This window comes from Parus major, chromosome 2 (genome assembly GCF_001522545.3).
Source record: "Parus major isolate Abel chromosome 2, Parus_major1.1, whole genome shotgun sequence".
NCBI lineage: Eukaryota > Metazoa > Chordata > Aves > Passeriformes > Paridae > Parus > Parus major.
Window position 1 is genome coordinate 91567734 of NC_031769.1, and position 19298 is coordinate 91587031.

Genomic DNA, 19298 nt, shown 5'->3' on the forward strand with positions numbered 1-19298 from the left:
GACCTCCATTATCAGCTAACACAGCTTGTGGCTCACCCGAGGGAACCCAAATCCAGTGTGGTACCTCACACTCCCTTCTGCTACTGTTTGCCACTTATGCACTCCTTCTCTGCCAGGTGCTCTCCTCCTCTCCAGTCTAGGGTGATCCTCTCTCCATAGCCAAAAGCAAAACTGATAAGGATCAAGATTCTTTTATTACCCCCTGCTCAGCTAACTGCTAATCATATTTCTGTAGCATGCAAGCAGTTTTTCTTCTTGGAAGGAAAAGATGTCTCAGAAGTGGGAGCACTTATTCAAAGGCAGCAATAGAGACATTCAACTGCAGAAAATGTTAAATCTGTGACATACTACTAAAGGAACTAAAAAGACTGTTTTCTGTTCTGAAGTAATTCTTTCTCACGCATTCTTTTGCTGAGTAACACCTTATTCATCCCAAGCTAGTTCAGACAGGCAAGCTAGGAAATGCCTTTTCACATATTCTTTTAAATTCCCAGTAAAAATAATTTAAAAAAATAAATCATCCAACTGTGGAGAAGTTCATATTTAATGAAAATATAAGTCTCAAAGAAATAAAGGCAATTTCTTCCACACTCTCTTTATCCTGGAGTGTTCTGAAGTTGCTACCAGATTTTCTCAGAGAAAGATGTGGGTTTATGCAGTTAAATTTTTTTCTAAGTTTGTGCTTTCTCTCTTCAAAAAGAAGGACACAATAATGTTTTCATAGCTTCACTGTTGTGGTGTGATAATACCACATGCATCCTGCAAAGGTGGGGGATGGAGAGAAAAACATTTGCAGTGCTTCACAAAGCACTTTTCTGGTTCCTGCCTCCAACCCAGCGGATTGTAAATGAAGTCCAGATTCTGCCTCTTATCATGGAATTAAAAAGGCTTCAAAACAAGCGTGGCATAAGAAATTAATTACAACACTTGTCTTTCAAGTCACGACCTCTGGGAGCCTCCCAAACTTTGCTGGCTGGAGTCAGGTTAGTCACAAGATAAACAGCGGTCGTGGCCAGCCCCGACAGCTGCACCCTCCTCTCATCAGCCCCACACAGCCGCTGCCCCGGATGCCCCGGGCCCTACGGCGCTGGCAGGCTCCTGCCTCCACCTGTGGCCTCCCGGATGCACCGGGATGCCCTCCTGGCCGGTGGGACTGTGGGAATCCCAGACAGCTTATCTCCTGCCTTCTGGTGGGGCAGGAACAGGCGGCACTGCCCCTGCAGAGACATGTTTTCCAGCCCCCTGTTCCCCAGGCTGGAGCAGGCCGCGGCAGGCAGGACCAAGCCCGCGGGCAGGAGGGGAAGGAGCGGCACGGAGCCCTGGCAGAAGCAGGTCTGAGCCAGTCACCATCCACGCTGAGGAGCCCGGCCAGCGCAACCCACGCGTCCCACACGGAGATGACGGCACTGAAAAGGAGCATCAGCAAGTGAAGCAAAATCGTGGGCTCCTCAGGTGGTGGGGGACAAGGGAGGAGCAGCTTCAAAGTGCTGCTGGTGCAAAGCAGAAAAGTTGCAAACACCTACCATATAAATATATTTAATGTTCGGTTTTCTAATGCAGAGGAGAAGCAAGGTCAAGAGCCCAGTCTACTACAATTCAAACTGCACCTGTAACACTTCCCCAAGTTGCTGGCACTCTTCCCCCTTCAGAGGACGTGGCTGCTCGTCTCACAAATGGAAATCATCATCTTCCCGGTTATGAACAAAGCAAAAGCCAGGAAGCCTTTTTTCCTTGAGGACAGGTTGCAAAGCAGTAAAGGCTGCCTGCAGAGCACAAAGTTAGAATTTTCCTGAATGACCATGAAGGCAGAAGCAAAGGAGACTTTTCTCTAGAGCTCAGTTGCTCCTGCAGAGGCCCAGCCATGTGCCAGGCAGTGCAGAGCCAATGTGCTTAACAGAGAGAGGCTGGGAAGAACTCCCCGCTTGGGAAACAAAATGTCAACCCCATCCCCACATGCTTCTCCCCGGCTGAACACTGCCACTGGTGTACCCCGAGCCCCTGCCCACAAGCTAAGGAAGGGATGAAGAAAAATCAGTCCAAGGAGGGCTGCCTGACTTTGCCTCATGTACAGCCTCCCTACAGAGCCAAGGACATGCTGCTCATCTTGGTAGAGGAAGAGGCCCCACAATACATATTTTCTTCTTTTTTTTTCCCTCCCATTACAACAGTAGATTTTTAAAGGAAAAAATAATAATCCATCTCACAGGTTCTCAGTGTGATATTTATCATAATCCCTGTGGTCTTCACACTGGTTTGCATATACGACACATTACTCTGTGGATCCCATAACCCCTGCTGCAATGGTGGCCCTTACCTGGGCTACAGTAGCACATCCCCCTCCTTTCCTTTGTTGCCTGAACACCATGAAGAAAGAGGGCTACAGCAATGTCCCCATCCCTCTTCTTCAAAACAGAAATTAAGCCTTGCCTAACTTACAAGAACCGTGGCTTCCACTGCTTAAAACAAAATCAGCTTGTTACTTTTAATGTTAGATTAGGAATAACCTTTCCTGGACATCATCAGAAAGTGAGAGGCCCTTAACTCACATCCCCAATTCTGTCAGTAAAAACTGCATGTTTTACTTAGAAGCTTACTTAAATCCTTACTTAAAGGATCATGGTGATTCAGGCAGAAGGATCAGCTGTGTCGAGTTACTGGTTAAGTGATTTCTGTAACATTTCTATAATGCTATATTCTTTTCTCCATCACTGGCTACGGCTCGATACCCAATTATGTACACAAAGTAATTAAAGGCTGCAGCTTGGACAAACTTTGCACCTGAGGAGAGTCCCCAAGACCTGCTGACACTCACAGCACCTGCATACTTGAGAGGCTTATGTCACAGATGACCACTAACTGGACCGTGAAGTTTCTCTTTTCCTAAAACATTAAGCACTGATCTGCAACACTGAAAAATAAAACAGGAGGGAAAAAAATCCCAACTACACTACCTATGTTTACACTGCTTAAAACCTGGCTTCTTTCTTCCAACTTTTGTGATGCTCCATCATTATGTGAGTGTGGTAAGCTTGTGGCTGGTGCACTTTTTCCTTTAGAGAAGTGCTTCTTCCTATGAGCACATGATACAAACAAGGGAGTGGCAGACAGGAAGCGATTATTCAGAAATTAAAGAATTAGATCGGGTTCCATATCAGAACAAAACATGACACGTGGCAAGTGAAGGTGACATTTACTGGCTCAAATGTAAGAAAACTTTATTTACTAAGTATAATTCAGACCTCACGCAAGCATTTTGCCTTCTTAACAAGTATCAGTGCTGGAAGCTGTGAGAATCACCGTATCTCCTGCTAGTACCACTTACTCCATGTATTTCACTAGAAAAGTTACACCAAACACAGAAATACAGACCTATAGCTTCTACTCAAACAAGTTTTTTTGAATGAAAGCATAACTCTGCCAGCAGCAGCAAGTGATGGCACTTCTGCTCACGGTTTGACTGGCATGGCTGTCCAGAGATGAGATCCTGAACACAGACACTGCTCAAGTTCAGCCCTCATCATCTCCTACCACAATGAACGGAGGTTCCCAATGCCACGGGTACACCCAGTATTCATGCCACTGGGAATTCCCTTAATGATCTCAGTTTTCCTGTTACACAAGAGATAACAACACTGAGTCATGACCACATTTGCCTGTTAATTGTTGGGGGGGTAGGGGCAGACAGAACATACAGCCTTCACAGCCTGATCCCTGCTCTAAGTGCACAAACTATGTAAGGACACGAATTTTACTGTAACTGGAAAATGAAGCTGTGGCCAGATTACTGCTGTGCATCTCCTTAGTGTGGAATTGCTCCTCCTGATTTACTACTATTTCAAGTTCCAGAAAAGACACCTTAAAGAAAAGCATCCCACATAAGAGAACTAATTACATAAAGTCCTTTTCATCTGCAAATCCTGAAGTGCTAAAAATAAAAGTTTACTGTTCACGGGAGACTAAGCTCCCATTAAAATGGTTAAACTAAAAACCTGGAGAATACATCAGAGGTTACGCAAAGCCCAGAAGCTTTAAAGGAAAGAGGAGGGATTTGCAGGGTTCAAAGGCAGGAAAGAACAGATGAGGTATGTTAGGGCTTATTTTCATTAAACTGCGTAGTTTGTTTCCAAGAATGCTTTCAACAGAAGCATCCTTTCCATACAAAAGGCAAGCGCTTGTTAAGCTGACAAGCTTTGACACAAGCTGTGTCCCAGCCCAGAGACAGTGAACTGCTAGCAGCAACCTTGGCTTACCACTTCTTGTGTCTGCTTCTGAGACCTTTCTCCACCTCCAGTCCCTCGGGGGACTACTGTGAGCAGCCAGATCACATCTTCACCTCTCGTATGAAACAATAATGAACTAAAAACACCTTCAGCTTTCTTTAGACAAAAGTCCAGTGTCCCTTTTCTGTCTTTCCCCACCTCACTTAAATCGCTAGACAGCATCAGGAACTGGCAAGATCTTTAATAATAAGATCAGGCAGTATTACTAAATCCATACTAAATTCCCACAATAGGAGCCAAATGGTGACCAAGACAAGAATTTTTATTCAATGATGTGTTACATCTTCAGAAGAAAAACGTTCCAAGGACATGAAAAGTGAAGACAAATAGCTATATAAAACAAAACAATGGCTCAGAGGTTAATGTGATTAAAATGCCTTCTTGCTAAGATGCTCTTGGGGGGGTGGGGATACAAACATTCAGCACTAACTTGTTCTGCATTTTAACATGTGCTCATTAACACACTACCTAATTGGAACATCTTATTTACAGTCTACCAGCTTGACAACGTTTTGTGGCTGCAGCATAGAGATCAACATTAAGAACCAACAACTCACTCTCAGGATTAAGGAAGATTTCTTTCTTCTGTGCTTATATTAAGTGTTATGGACATGCTTAAAGGTGGCCAAGTGACCAAAGTGCAGCACCTGTGCATCGTCAGTGCAGAGCACCTCCTGCAGAAACTGGGAAGATCCCAGAGCTTCCTCCCATGCTGAAGGACAGATACAGAACATCAAAAAGACAGGTTAAACAAGTTCCAAAGTTAACACCTGTCCTTAGCTTAGCAGCTAACACCACGTTAATTGAGGGAGCTGCAGTGAGAAAAAAATAAAATAAAGCAGAGAAGTAGGATTTTAATTTTTTTCCTGGGCTTCTTTTCCTTACCCAGGCAGATTATATTTATCTGCTCAGCCCCAGTTTTTCCTTCTGCATGGATGCAATTTAACAACCACATCACACTGAAACTCTACACAAGACAGCTCATCTTGCTGTTGTCTGTATCAGCTCATTTCACACAAGTCAGGCCTTCGACCACGGAAAATCAAATGATATGTTAGTTGAAAGGAATCCACTTGAACTCTTAGTCTCCACTTTTTAATACACAGATACAGTACTGAAAGTTTAAGAAAGAAAATTGGGGAAAGGGCTTGTCTGCAGAAAATAAAAATCTGGAAAATCCTGATACTAAGTCTATCTGAAGTATAGTGAGAGTGGCAAGGCATTCAAGACCAGTTAGGAATCACAGACATCAAAAAGCCAGTCAATAGAAGGGAGAATCTCATTTGTAACACATATTTCTCCTGGGAAAGCACCACTGTCCTGTTTGGTTTTATGCCTCTCATGTCAGATCAGTCAAAGGCCAGTGTAAAGTTAACATGCCAGATTTCACATCATCTGCTTGCCCAAACAGCTGGGAAAACTGTTTTAGCTGAGCTCTGCTCTTTTACTCGCTTCAGATTGTTGTGCTAATTAAAAAGTCTTGCTCTTGTATTACACACAAGCCCACAGGAAGTGAGGAGGAGATTCCTAACTTCATAATCACGTTAGCCAATAGCTCCCAGTGCTCTCCTCGCTGCTCCGCAGAGCACCAGCGCTGTGCTCTCAGGCTGGCAGGCTGTGGGAGGATGCTGCGTAGGAGACTTCTCACGTTATGCAGTGTCAGCCTGAGCTCCTTCACAATGGGAGCTTTCTGCCAAAGAGCAACATAAAATCCTCCCTAAAACTACAAGCCTGTCTGAGCAAATTTCCCAAACAGAAAGCCAGCCTCACAAAAATCCACCTGGTAAGCAAAAGGCAGTCGCTAGCTGGGGAGTTACTGGATATGGATGTGTCCCCTTTGGGCTCACCCCTAGCCTAACAAGTGAAAAATATTACTATTGTCACCTCCAAGCTTAGACTTTAGAATTTCCATCTTGGAAGCACTACAAGGAGTGAGTCACTCTATATACCTTGGCAGTGATTTGCAGGCCAACAGGGATTATCCAGAAGGAAATAATGTCACCAGTTGGTGAGGCAGCAGCTATGTTTACCAGCCTAAACAAGCTCGGTGTCTCGGTACTTTTAGTTAAGTGTGGCTAACAGCAAATCTCCAATTCACAGGTCATAAAACTTCCAGTTCAGAAGTAATTTACAGTTTAATATGTGTGAAAATTAGGGATCTTCAAAAGTTATCCCTATCTCTGAAGAAGAATACTAGATACTAGAATCACACCAGGTGATGAATTCTTTTAAATACCGTATTGTCCTTGATCTCTGCAAGGCCTTTAGCAGAGCAGGAGGTTTGGACACTGGAAATGCAGAAGGTCAGAGCAGCTGCCACCTTGTCCTATCTCTGGGAAGCAGGAGGAAGCCTTCACAAACAGGAGGCAGGCATGATAGCACAGGGCACCCACAGGACAACAGCACAGCAGCTCAGCACAGACAGGAGTGAGGTAGGGAGATGTCAACCTGATTGATTTTGACAGCCTGAGGAAGGGTTTAGGCATTTCAGCAGCTACAGTTGACCATCATCAAGAATTTGCAAGGTGTAACCAAGCTGGTTAGGACAAAACAAACACCACCCAAGCTATTTTGTACTGGTCAAACTGAGTTTTGAGGCAGATATCAAAAAACAAGGCACTGAATAACTAAGAGGACTGCTTATCTGTCAAATTAGATGGTTAATACTGTACAAGGTGGCACTTATTTAGTAGCTAAGGCTAAGAATAAACTGAGGAATTAAGGGCTCTCAACACATCTCAACACATAAGCTCTAGCAATTTAAAATCATGCTACCTGATGAGCAGTGCTAAAGACACTCAGCAGTGCACTTAAGGAAGTCTTTCATACTTCATGGAAAATACACTCTGCACATGACTTCTTCACATCCTGAGCTAAAGGTTTACTTTTAAAAAGGGCTAAAGGAGATGCATTGACTGCACCTTTGAAGCAGACAGTGAGGGAGAAGCACAGAGTCAAGTTTATGGCATGATAGGTAGGATGAATGTCACGCCACAGGCTGGCTAGGAAGCTGTGAGAATACCACTAAGCAGCCACTTGAGAGAAAATGTAGTAAAGAAGCAAGACCCTTAAGCTGGGTTTTGTCTACTTTTAAAAGATCTATTACCTTCAGAGGATTTCTTCTTTCCAAAGCATGCAAACTGCCTTCATTACAATAAACACTTTATAGAAAGCTGGACACTTGTATACACAAATATCACATGCAACAATTGCATGTTTTCAAAGTGGTCTGCAAAAAATGAGGATACAAACCCCTTCCACTACATTGATTCAGAAATCAGGAGATGTATCTTGTCACCTTTACCCCTCCCCAAGAAGTTTTAAAACTGTCTGACAATGGACTACATACACATCCTTTCAAGCCTTTGTATTTGTGTGTATTATTGAAAGTCTCTACAATGCTTTCCTTAAGGCCACAAATGGAAGACAGTGACCATGAGTACAAACTCTTCCCTATTCCTCTCTGGAATTTATAGATACCTTAAGGAAGACTTAAAGTAAGGCACAACAGTTTGACCAAAAAGCTTTGCAGGTTTTATCTCCTTCACTGTGTACACTCCATGACCCATCAGCTGCCAACAGGCAGAAACAAAGGCTTGTGATAAGCTTGTAACACTGTAACCCCAAACCCACAAAATAAAGCCTTGCAAAAGCCTCATTTTCTTTTAACAAAATACTAAATTTCAGCTGCCCACTTGTGAGGGCGCTTCAAGCGTTCTTACTTTCTAAGCCAACAGAAACTGTGTCTTAGCAAACTCAGGGAAGGCAGCCTTACAAGACACGTGATCATTTCTTCTTATGAGGAAAAAGTTTTCTGAAATTCACTTTCAGATTTCCATTTTTGAGGTATCAGCACATGGGGCAGCAACACACACAAAGTGTCCCTAACTGGCGTTTGCAGTTATTGCAGGTTGAATTAATTGTTCATGCAGACATTAATTATCAGCACACACTTATCACCAATCAAAATTATTTGCAGACTCTTCAAGCAAAAGCCTGCCTTTCTGTAATAGTGTTCTCACTACATCTATTTCAAGAAATTACTCACATTACAAAGGAGGTAAACAAATCAAAGTGACCATTTTGATAAAGCATTTACAATTGGAGTAACTTGTAAAGTTTGAGAACTTGGTTTAGGCAGAATGTTTGCACAGCAAGTTTTCTTTAGATGACTAAGCTGTCACTGAAACTGGCTGAAACTCTGAACCACAATTCCTCTCACAGGGGGCTTTGCCAGCTCTGCTGCCTACTGCCAGTTTTCATCAGCTTAGCAGCAGCCGGCACCACCACCTGACAAAACTGCTTCCAAGTTCAACTTCTGTATCAAGCCTTGCACTCTAGGGCCAAGGTAAGGCAGCCAAGGATGGCAAGAAAATTCAGACTTTCTTACATTGTGGAGCTTGACTCAGAATGAGGGAGAAGTTCTTTTTTGTTTCTAGGAATTTACACAAGATCATTTCTGATAAATTTCTCTCTATTGCTCTAGCAGGGAAAGTCACGTGAAAAAAAGACAGACTACTGTATCAGACTTCTTCCCTCCTCCAGCATTTTTAATTCCCCCTTCACATGTCAACAGCATGAAAGCTGTTGCTCTGTCCCCTCTGCTGTCTCTCTCTGCCAGCAATACAGCCAAGAGATTCTAGCTCTAAAATTTAAAGACTGTGTTATAACCAATCGGCACCTCTAATATTAAAAACATATGCCAGATCACATCCTTCAAACAATTTTCATCAGAAGGCATGCTGTCAGTGGGGTGCAGAAAGTGGAGGAATTCCTGTTTACTGTTAGACTTGAAAATTTGCTGGGGAAAGGACTTCCAATTACAAGCTAATACCTGAAACACCCACCAATTTGTGTGTCATTAGAACAGAAGTTTATCTGGAAGACCAACCTAAAGTTTGCGGATGAAGAATCATTGCAGAAGGGTGACCAGCGACTAACATGAGAGGAATGGGACATGCAGAAAAACATTGCTCAATGCCTGTTAGAGTAGGAACTGACAGCAGAGGAGAGACACGGCCCTGTCCTCTCAGAGGACAACTGTGCAAAATAAGGTGTACTCTGTGTCATGCTATTGTACTCCCAAATGTCATTGTCAGGGCTTAGACTGCTATATGGACTCTGACACTGAGCTGCCAGGCATGCACAGACTCCAGCTTCCAAAAGCTATGATCTGTCATTTCATTTTAGAACAGGCTTGACTGTGTGATGTTTTATGTTTTAGATGCTGTATTGCTTTTACAGGTCCCTTAAAAGTTAAGCCACGAGCTATTAGCTGGAGTTAGCTCGCTAAAAGGTACCTTAGACTTGAAACCCAAACCTTACCACAAAACGCTGGCAGAGTCACTAGCATCCAAGCATGAGAGTCAAATAAAGCTGGCAAAGCTGGGACTGCCACTGCAAGGAGAACATACCTAACATCTGCAGCATGCACAAGTGGATGCCACGTGCTCCAGCCAGGCCTGAGCACAGCTCTGTCCTACTCTTACTCAATTAATCGCTGAAAAATGGGGAGAGGGTAAGTAGACACACTGTGGGTCTTCTCATGAAAGCTCCCAACCCAAATAAAAGCCAGTGTTGGGAAAGAACACACCTGCTCAGGGTATCACCACATGTCTCCTGAGTAAGGGCAGCGAGGCCCTCGGAACAGGAGCTGGCTGATTACTGAGCTATAACACACAGCTAGATCTCATTTCTGCCTACTCACAGGTGGCTGATTCGAACCAACAGTGCAGCTCTGCCAAACCCACCCAACAGGCCCAGTCTGAAACCTCCAATGATGCCGGTTTCCCATGGACAAACTTGATCTTTGCTAACTAAACTCCACCCTCAGCTCTTTCATCCTGACAAGAGACTAGAAGAATCCAGGATGCTCCTGACTGATAAGCAAACTCCTTTTGATTACTGCTGGTTGTACTAATACAGGCAACACTCTAGCAGCTGGCTCTACACAACAGAAAGCTTGAGGAGACAAAAACCCAATCACCACATCAGAAAAAAACAGGGCCACTGACAGATGAACCACTTGGAGAAGCAAATAATTAAGTCAGCCATTGCCTGCTTCACTCTGCTCATACAGCAACTGTCTAGTCTCTCCTGGCAGACTTCTTTCAGGGCAGGGACTGGATCCACATTTTTGGTACACTGAGTCTTCGAATTCTAAATGGAATACAGAGATCACTGAAGCTTGTGGAAGAGAAAATGCAAGCAGAGAAAGCACTGGTTTGTAAACAATCTTCAGAATTTTCCTGTAAAAACAATGCAACATCTTTCATATGTATATATATATATATGAAAATTACGTTCATACATGCATATGAACAAGCATTTCACAATTTTCATTCACACATTTTCATTTGCTTTGGTCCACTGCTGTCTGGAAGACAGCTACACTGTATTGAACATTCCACAGTTTCCAAGTTTAGACAGAATAGGCCTGAAGATAATCTGGATTCAACCCAAAAAGCCTTTGCCTTTGCCTCAACTGAACTTTATTGGCAGTTCTGCTTGTGAAGAGGCAACCTAAGAGAAGAGAAGGCTCATGTCAGTGTTACATTCCATTTCAGTCACAGAGAGACTTTCAGTGTGAATGTTTTTCTCTGTTTACACCATGAAAAGTGAAAAAGCAATATGGAAAACACATTTAAGAGGCAGGAGGAAAGAAGTATCAATACTGTTAGGTTCTGAAGAATGGCTGTGAACAGACATGTCAGTAATGAGGACCACATCCAGCATGTTGGTAGCTTTGCAGAAAGGATGGATTCAATCCATTAGAAATTCCAGCATGCCTCCATGGTTCAATGCTACAAGCTTAGTTCTTAGACTGAGAATTTTAAATACCCACTGTACTCAAGCTTGAGTTTGGGTTGACTTCTTGCCTACACTTCCACCTAGCTTTTGTGGCTAATCCAATTTGTCCCTGCCTCTATCTTCTCAGGCTGCTATAAGCCGTGCCTTGGTATGACAGTAGCCTGATCTCAGGATTGCTACAGCTAAACCCACTGCTGTATCTTTCTCCACTTTCCCAGGACAGCGGATTTTGTGGCCAGGTAAGAGCGCTTCCTCCCTGACAGCCTCCGAGCCATCAGGAGGAAGTCACTGCTAGTTCCTGCAGATAACCAACTACGGCTTTTAGTCTCTCCCCATGGGAAACTAGAAGTTTGGGATTTATCAGGTTAAAGGAGTAGCAGTAATGCTGCCAGCAGTTTCACAGAGCAGTATTAACAGGATGATTTTTACTTTAACCTTTTCTTGACTGCGGGATATCTAGTGCATTAACTGTTTCTTCTGAGTCCTCCTAGCTAAACAATGAGACATTTCCAGGCCAAGTCAATTCACCCAGCTCTCTCCCAAAATTTCTGCCATAATGAAAAAGTTTTCACTTCATTGTCCTCTTGCTCCTTTCCTAAGAAGTTCCCAGGATGACCAAAAAAAAAAAAAGTTGCATACGTTTTCTGATTTTCTGGAAGTCAAAAATTTTTTAATGCAGCTACATGGTAGCTGCACTACAGCTTATGTGTAAATTTGTAGTAGAAGACTACCAATCCAGGATCAGTAAGTTATATCACACCTTGAAAACATCAGTCCTTAGAGATAAATGTTTCCTATATTGTCTTAGCTCAAAAGCCTAAACCTTGCCCGTTCCAAGTTTGATTTGCAGGCTTTGCTTTGGAAAGGATTCTTTTCAAGTCAAGAGAGGCCTGTTAAATAAACTCAAATACATGTGATAGCCCTGTATCAGCTATTTCTGGATGCCTTTATAGCAGTAATCAGCAATCTTATGCATATTATCACCTGACTATATAGACACCACCTCTGAAGCAGCTACTGAGGAAAGCAGGGAGGAAGTAAAGTCACGACTTCTGCTTTGGAGATAAGAGAAACACTTGAAGGACTATTAATAAAAAACACAAAGATAGCAAGCTAGTAACTGGCTGTTCATCTGTCCTGGCTTCACAATAAATCCTTGAAATTTGTCTACCAATCCTCAAGCAGCCAGGATCAAAAGAACAGTGAAGAACCTCTGCTCCTTCTGGAACAAAGATGTACACGCACACATACGCAGGAGCACAGATGATGATAAGCTTTGCAGAGCACTCCCTGAAGCTAGGCCATGTGGCCAACATCAGACGGGTAATAAACTCTGTGTGAATATATCTGCATAGAAAAGGCCTCTAAAGTCAGATTACTGACTGCAGGATGTGCTGCTCCTACTGCTACCCGCCAACAACTCGCTCCAAAAGGATGACTGCTGTCTGTATGGCTGCTCACTGCCTTGCAGTGCAAAATAGAAGCTGATCTGTGGATTTACCACTCAATGAATGTAACCCCAAGTTCCCAGCCACAGCGCTATAACCCAGATTCTGTTCTAAATGTCAGGCATCCTTCCAGTCCAATCTGCATTGAACTGACAACAAGTTACTTCAGTATGAGCAGAGGAATCTGGGGAAGGGAGAGTGCTATGGCTCACTTTGACAATCTGGTTAAATTCTGAAGGAATGTCTAAAGAAAGAAAATGTTTGCATCTGATGTTGAGCGAGATTTGGAGTAAGAGCAGATAAAAACCAGGGTTGTTTGTCCTAGGAGGTTCTGACAAGATCTTAAAGCAAAACTTAGGGTCTGGTCAGCATCACTAACAAAGGCCAGCAGAGCTATAGTGATATGCCAGCAGATGGAAAGCAGTGTTAAGTGCTACTGTGAAAGGAACAAAAAGCATCTGACCATCTGCTGAGCTCACTGAAACCGTGGCTACTTAAGTAAAAAAAAATTAACTTCCAGAAAAACAAAAGCAAGCACAACCTGTTCTTCAGACAGTCAACTTTATAGATATTCACTCTAAGAATCCAGATTTTACAGCAGATATACAAGGCAGTAGCCCAGTGTGCACACAGAGAGCCAAAGGCTGTCATGGACACTTAGTTACAGAGATATTTAGAGGAGCACAATGGAGGAAGAGAAATAATAAAAATTAACAGGAACAGAGGAGAGAGGAAGAAAAGGAGAGGGTGTGGAAGGGGTCAGTGCTGAGCCAATGCCCATTACAAGGAGCACGTATCATGGAAAAGAAGCACTGAGAGCATTTAGAAGAGTCAAAGTCTGTATAGTCCTAAAAGGCTGGCCACATGGAAAGAAGATAAGAAAACTAGAGGGTAAGGCCTCAGCTCATGAAATAGAACGAGCACTGTGGCCAGCACTGAGAAAAAATGAGATTCCTTATTTGGGAGAATATGGAACCACAACCAGTGCTAAAGACTGAAAGGATTTCTGTTAATAGACCTACATGCATTTCTTCAAACACCTCACTTCAGTCTGAGATATGCTCTTCTTAATGCAGATCTCAGGAGATACATCAAGAAAAAGTTTACAATCCAACCCACCTAGATACAAAGTGCTGATTTCTTTGTATCCTCTTTTCTTTCCACTGAAGACAGTATACAGGCAGAAAACATTGCTCCAAACTTACATCAAAATCTTTCATTTTCACCCCTAGAAAAGCTGTAGCTTTTATTGTCAAATGATATGTTAAGAACTCTACATTGTAAGGCCTCTGTGTGCTGTGACTAGATTTACAGGACTGCATCATCAGCTGTCATGTATCACTGTCATTCCACTGAAGTCAGTAGAGCTGCAGCTGGATCTCCTTTGTGAACTTCATTGTTTCAACATCAGCCTGATGTGCTGTCAAGTTGCAGGAAAAAAAAAAAAATACTATCTATCTTTCAGAAATTTATATCTTTTCTACCAAGACAGTGAATACTGACTTCTGTGTTTGGTCAAGTCTTCAAGGTCTGGGCCTAGTCTTCTGGAGGCCATCAAAGCAAGCGCCTGCCTCAGCTGTTCAGAACTTGGTACCAACATTTGCAGCCTAAGTGTTGAGATGTCCTCTGAAGACTTAGTCCTGGCAACATGCAGATAGGTGGATTGCACTATCCAATGTATACACAGATGTTCAATGAATAGTGTTTTCTAAGCTCTTTAGCTTCCAGTGATAGATCTATCACACCATCTCTTGGTGACTTCTCCATGAAGGCTAAGGTTAACTTGCAAGTGGGCAGGAGCCACACCATTCCACTTCAGTACTGCTGAAAGACAAGAGGATTGCCTAAAACCAGGAAAAGAACTATGGCATTTCCAACCCAGCAACACATCATGCAAAATAAATTTTGACGCTAGTCTTAAGTCATTTCATGCCTATTCCCCATGTTTTGCCTCTCAGATGCTGAAGCAATCGAGTTATATAGCTCCACTCCTACAGCAGAGCACAAAAACAGAACTAAGGGCAGAGGAGACATGAGTTTGAGGCAGCTGCTGCACTGCATTGAGCAGAGAATTCTTGTTCTCTCAATTGATGGGGCCACAGAGAAAAATCTCTCTCTCCCCCGACTCTGTTCTCTCGAGTAATGAATGCTAGAGGTGTTGGGAGGAGGGATAAGGGTGGTGGAGGTGGTGGTAAAAGATGATCTCACACATCTATCAAGAAAAACAGGAGAGAGGGAGAGGAAAGAAAGCACACCTGACAGACATGTTAAGAGATGTCTGAACAAGAACAGGGCTGGCCCAAAACCACACCAGTCTCTTGGGAGTTGTGGAAGTAAAAGCAGTTCTGCAACTTAAAGGTTTATCAATCACTTATGTGTGTATGCTCTACAGAACTCCTGAGGAATAAAAAATGGGAATTGAAGGATGACTCCAACAGGCTCTCAACAGGAATGGAAGAGCAGATATGGGAAAGGGGAGAGCATAGGAAGCAGCACAAACATTATGTTTGGGAAAAGCCAAGACATACAAAATGCCCCTGTGCCATATGCCTGGAACAATTCTTATCTCACATTTGAATAACCAGTATCAGATTGCTGACTTCCTTCATACTCCCACTTACATCAGACTCTCCCAAAACATCATTTCTTTTTCAGGAGTGGTGACTGCTATGCTGCAACCTATGAGACAAACAGCTGCTGAAGGAAGGATGCAGTGAGTTTTCGGTTGACTTACTAGTCATACAACTCTGTCAAAAGAGAATACTAATTCACAGAACCATTCTGTGGAACAGGATGATGGGAATTAGATACTGAACTGTCACCATTCATTTATTAGCACGCTTGTCCACAACTTTAGCAATCCAGAAGAGGTGGTCAGCTTGCTTCCTAGGGAAAAAAAATAAAGCAATCTGGATAACACCAGGTTAAAAGTCTTAATCCCACAAAACATGACACCGCCTTGCGAAAACATATTCCAGCCTAAGCTTGTTTAGGTAATTAAGACAAAAGATCTTCCACCCTACCTTTGCTATAATGTATTCCAGTACAATTGTACCTGACACTTAGCCTGAAAACATGCCCATTCAAGTTTGGATACTGGATTCAACCCACTTAAAAATTCTTCTGCATAACTTGAAAAACTGAGCATATACTTCCTTAACAGCTGGATGATTAGCGTTAATCAGCCATTTCACTCCTCTCTCACTGTCACTGTAGCCAAAAGCTGAAAGGATTCACTATAAAGGCCACTCAATTTATAAAGCTGTGTCACGTGATAAATATGAGCATAAATATGACTTAAGATTATCATCAAGCTGTTCCTGAGTAAGCACCACCAGACTGACCCATCTCCTGCAGTGAGTGTTTGCACAGTGCAGCCACATTACTCCAGGAGTACACACTCAACTTTTATTTCTGGCAAAATTGCTCCATCAGAGCAGGTTTTAATATGGATTTTAAGTTCAATGCATTGCAGGTATAGCTGTATGTCAGTATTCAGTGCTGCTGGAATACTGCATTGATTTGGTGTTTGTTATAGTTCGTTCCTGTTTGAATATGTAGTTTTGTAAGAACTCTCCAGACTAGCACAGCACACTCAGTAGCAGCACAAGCCTCCCTCATAATACAGCTCCTCCTCAACTCAGAAACAAGAGCTGAGTAAGGTAATAGTAAGCTTTCAGGTTTGGAGGAATTTCACAGAGCACATTTGTCCAATCCCTCACTACCACACTCAGTTTCACAGAGTGGTCTACTGAAGCCAGTTAGATGTTTTTTTTCATTTTGTGGCACGGGAAGGCTCTCTGAAATCACATGCTCCATTTGAGACCACTTTTTTTTTATTCTGATGCCAAAACAAGCCTTCAGCTTCTTCACCTCCTTTCCCTTTCCCAGTCTCACCCATCAGTGCTTAATATATTGATATCTGCAGAACAACTCCTTACGTGATTCTCTGGCCTGGAATAGTGACCTTTTGGTATAGCCAGGTCTTTGCCATCTAATGAGCTCACAGCTTCTATATTTCTATCTCTGAATGATCTGAGGGCATCTGCCTGCAAGGGCCTGGACTACAAGCAGAAGCATTTCAGAGCTGTTGCTCCATTATTTCACCTATGACAAACTCAGGAGTTTACAAGAACAGAATAGGAACAGGCATGTTATTTTTGACAAGCTGGGGCTTGAAAATAGGACAAGAGGGCATGTCAAGTAGGAAAAAAAAAAAAAAAGCACAATTCTTAGAGTTTTATAAGAAACTTATCGAGAAAACATTCATGGGTTTTGCCTATATTTAAATGTCACTCTTCACTGTCACTAGAGTTAACAGAAGATAATTAAGTCCTCTGTTTATTGCATTTGCTTATGTTACCCTTTTTTATTTTGGAGGAGAGGGGGTGGTGCGGAGGGGGTGGTGTATGATCCAGACTTCGGCATCTGTTTCTCTCCCCTTGGCTCCCCTGTATCACACTAGACCTGCTCATGAAAGACTCCAACAAACTGCTTGAGTATTTTCAAGTACGTCAAATCAGCATTACCACTCCTCATTCAATCTGCCCTCCCGCACGCCATGTAAGGCTACTCATTGTATAAGCACCACCTGCTGAAAGAGCAGACATCACACAACTGACATGTTTTCATAAAGTAGTGAGACACCTCCAGCCACCCATTTCCTGTGGATTCCCAGCAAGGATGGTCTGCCAAGGAAGAAGGATGGTCTGCTCCAGTAATGAAAGGAAAAACCAAACAAAAACAAAATAACCAAGTCACAGTTTCACGTCAGCAAAACACAGCGCTTCTTCTGCAGCAAGTAGTGTGGAGAAGACATTACCTGCTACTCGCCTCCTCCAGATTCCAAAAATTCAAATTTTTCCAGTCAGCAAAAGTCTGTTTATTCACAGGAGCAAGGGGATAGAAGTCAGCTGTGCCATACAGCCATGGTGCTGTGAGACTGCTGTGACAGTCAGCTTGAATCTTGCCAGCACAGACATATTTGTGAAGAAATTAAAGCAGCTTTAGCAACACAGTGCACGGCCACCTACGCATCTTGTGAAGTCACAGCTTGGCTCCATGTGCTGAGGAGACCTGTGGAATGCTGGCAAGCAGAAACAGTTGCCAAAAGCAGCAAACCAAAGTGGCATCAGCATCGGAGGGAAACTAGTGGTTAACACCTGCTGCTCTAAGTCAGACCTGCAAGCAAGCAAGTTCCCAGAGAAGAGTTTTTCAAAATCATATACGAGATTTAACCAACTCCTGCAGCACGGATAGAAAACCATTCATCTTGGATGTTTCAAGCACATAAACATGTTCATTTCTTCTCCCCGATCAGAAAGCAAAGGCATTTTCAGTGAAGCCAGAAATAGGATAAAACCAAAATATGAATTCTCCCTTCATACATACCAGGACAGGGGGAAAAGGGCATTTCTCATTCAGCAGAGACAGCTGCTGAAGGAAGGCAGAGGACAGAAGTAGCAGTATTGCCAAAATCAGCAAGACAAACATCAAAACAGCTTCATCATCTCATCCCCTGACTGCTGGCAAAGCAGATGCCCTTCTGCCTAGGCACAGGGGAAGGTCAGCCATCGTAGAAGTAATTGAAACAGAGATGAACACTGGGGATAGATTTCCTCGAAGAGTCTCATTAGCAGATCAACTAGAGCCTGATCTCCTCCCTCTTTACTATAAAAACATCAAAACATATTCTTTATTAAACTCCACTTGCAAGTGACTTCAGAGAGACTAAGAGAAGGGCACATTTAATAACAAAACATGACTGGAAGGGCTAGACCTGATTTAAAAAGTCAATAAAGCGTGTGTTTTCATTTAAGAAACAAAACTTAACTGTGGTTTTAATAAAAATCCAACCCTTATTTGTTTTGGAGGAGGAGAAGGGAGATCGGGGCTCCTCTTGCCTCCTCAATTCTGAATCCATCTCTATGCCCATGGCAACAACAAACAAAATTCAGCTCATGCCTACGAGAGGTCTGCTCCTAAATCAAGTGGAAAACTCAGGCATATGCTGGGGTGGATAGAGGAAAACCACTTGGAGAGTCTTGCTTTGCTTCAAAGATTGATCTAACATTTTAATTTTAGACCAGAAGCAGCATGGCAAGATAGGGATTTTGTTTTTAAAAGGCAATTAGAGCTTCCTCTTCCATTTGTTCTTTCTTTAGAAGAAATATCTCTATTGTCTTGACATTTTGGAAAGGAAAAGCCCCACTGTGATTGTTTCACAGCAGTTATGAAATGCAGCAGCCACACAATATGCAGCCCTAGGTTTGTGTTTTTGGCTCTCATTTAGGTGCCCAGTCAGGGTGGTGCAGGCATGAAATCATCTGCCTGACAGCTCAGCTACTGGTCACTTATCTAAGGAGAAAATCACTGATGACTGTAAACCAAGATAAACACCCAGTGTGCACAATGGAAGAACTCTGAAAAACAATATACTCTTTCAAAGAGAGATCACAAATTAATGACCCATTGCTTTTCCACATTAGCTACTACCTCTACCAGAATCATATCTTAGTGATCAGACTATTCAAACTGAGATATTAAAATATTTGGTTTACAGAGCACATACAGACTTAGGAACAACTTACCCTGAAAGACATCCTGCCCAATTTATAGTCTAAAAACATCAGGACAAACAACCATCTATTGAAATGGCATCTGAAGAGCCATCTTGAAAGTGCTTTAATCTCTTATCTCACGAAGACTGGCAGTACCAAATGAATCACAGTCATGTTGCCTGCTAGCTAAGGTCAAGAGT

The 19298-nt window shown here is 42.8% G+C and overlaps 1 protein-coding gene across 1 annotated transcript in view; it reads right to left on the minus strand.

The window, feature by feature from the left end:
• The window catches only part of PARD6G (par-6 family cell polarity regulator gamma), a 65363-nt gene that overhangs the window by 10778 nt on the left and 35287 nt on the right, over window positions 1-19298 (minus strand). The gene's annotated exons all lie outside the window — the stretch shown is intronic.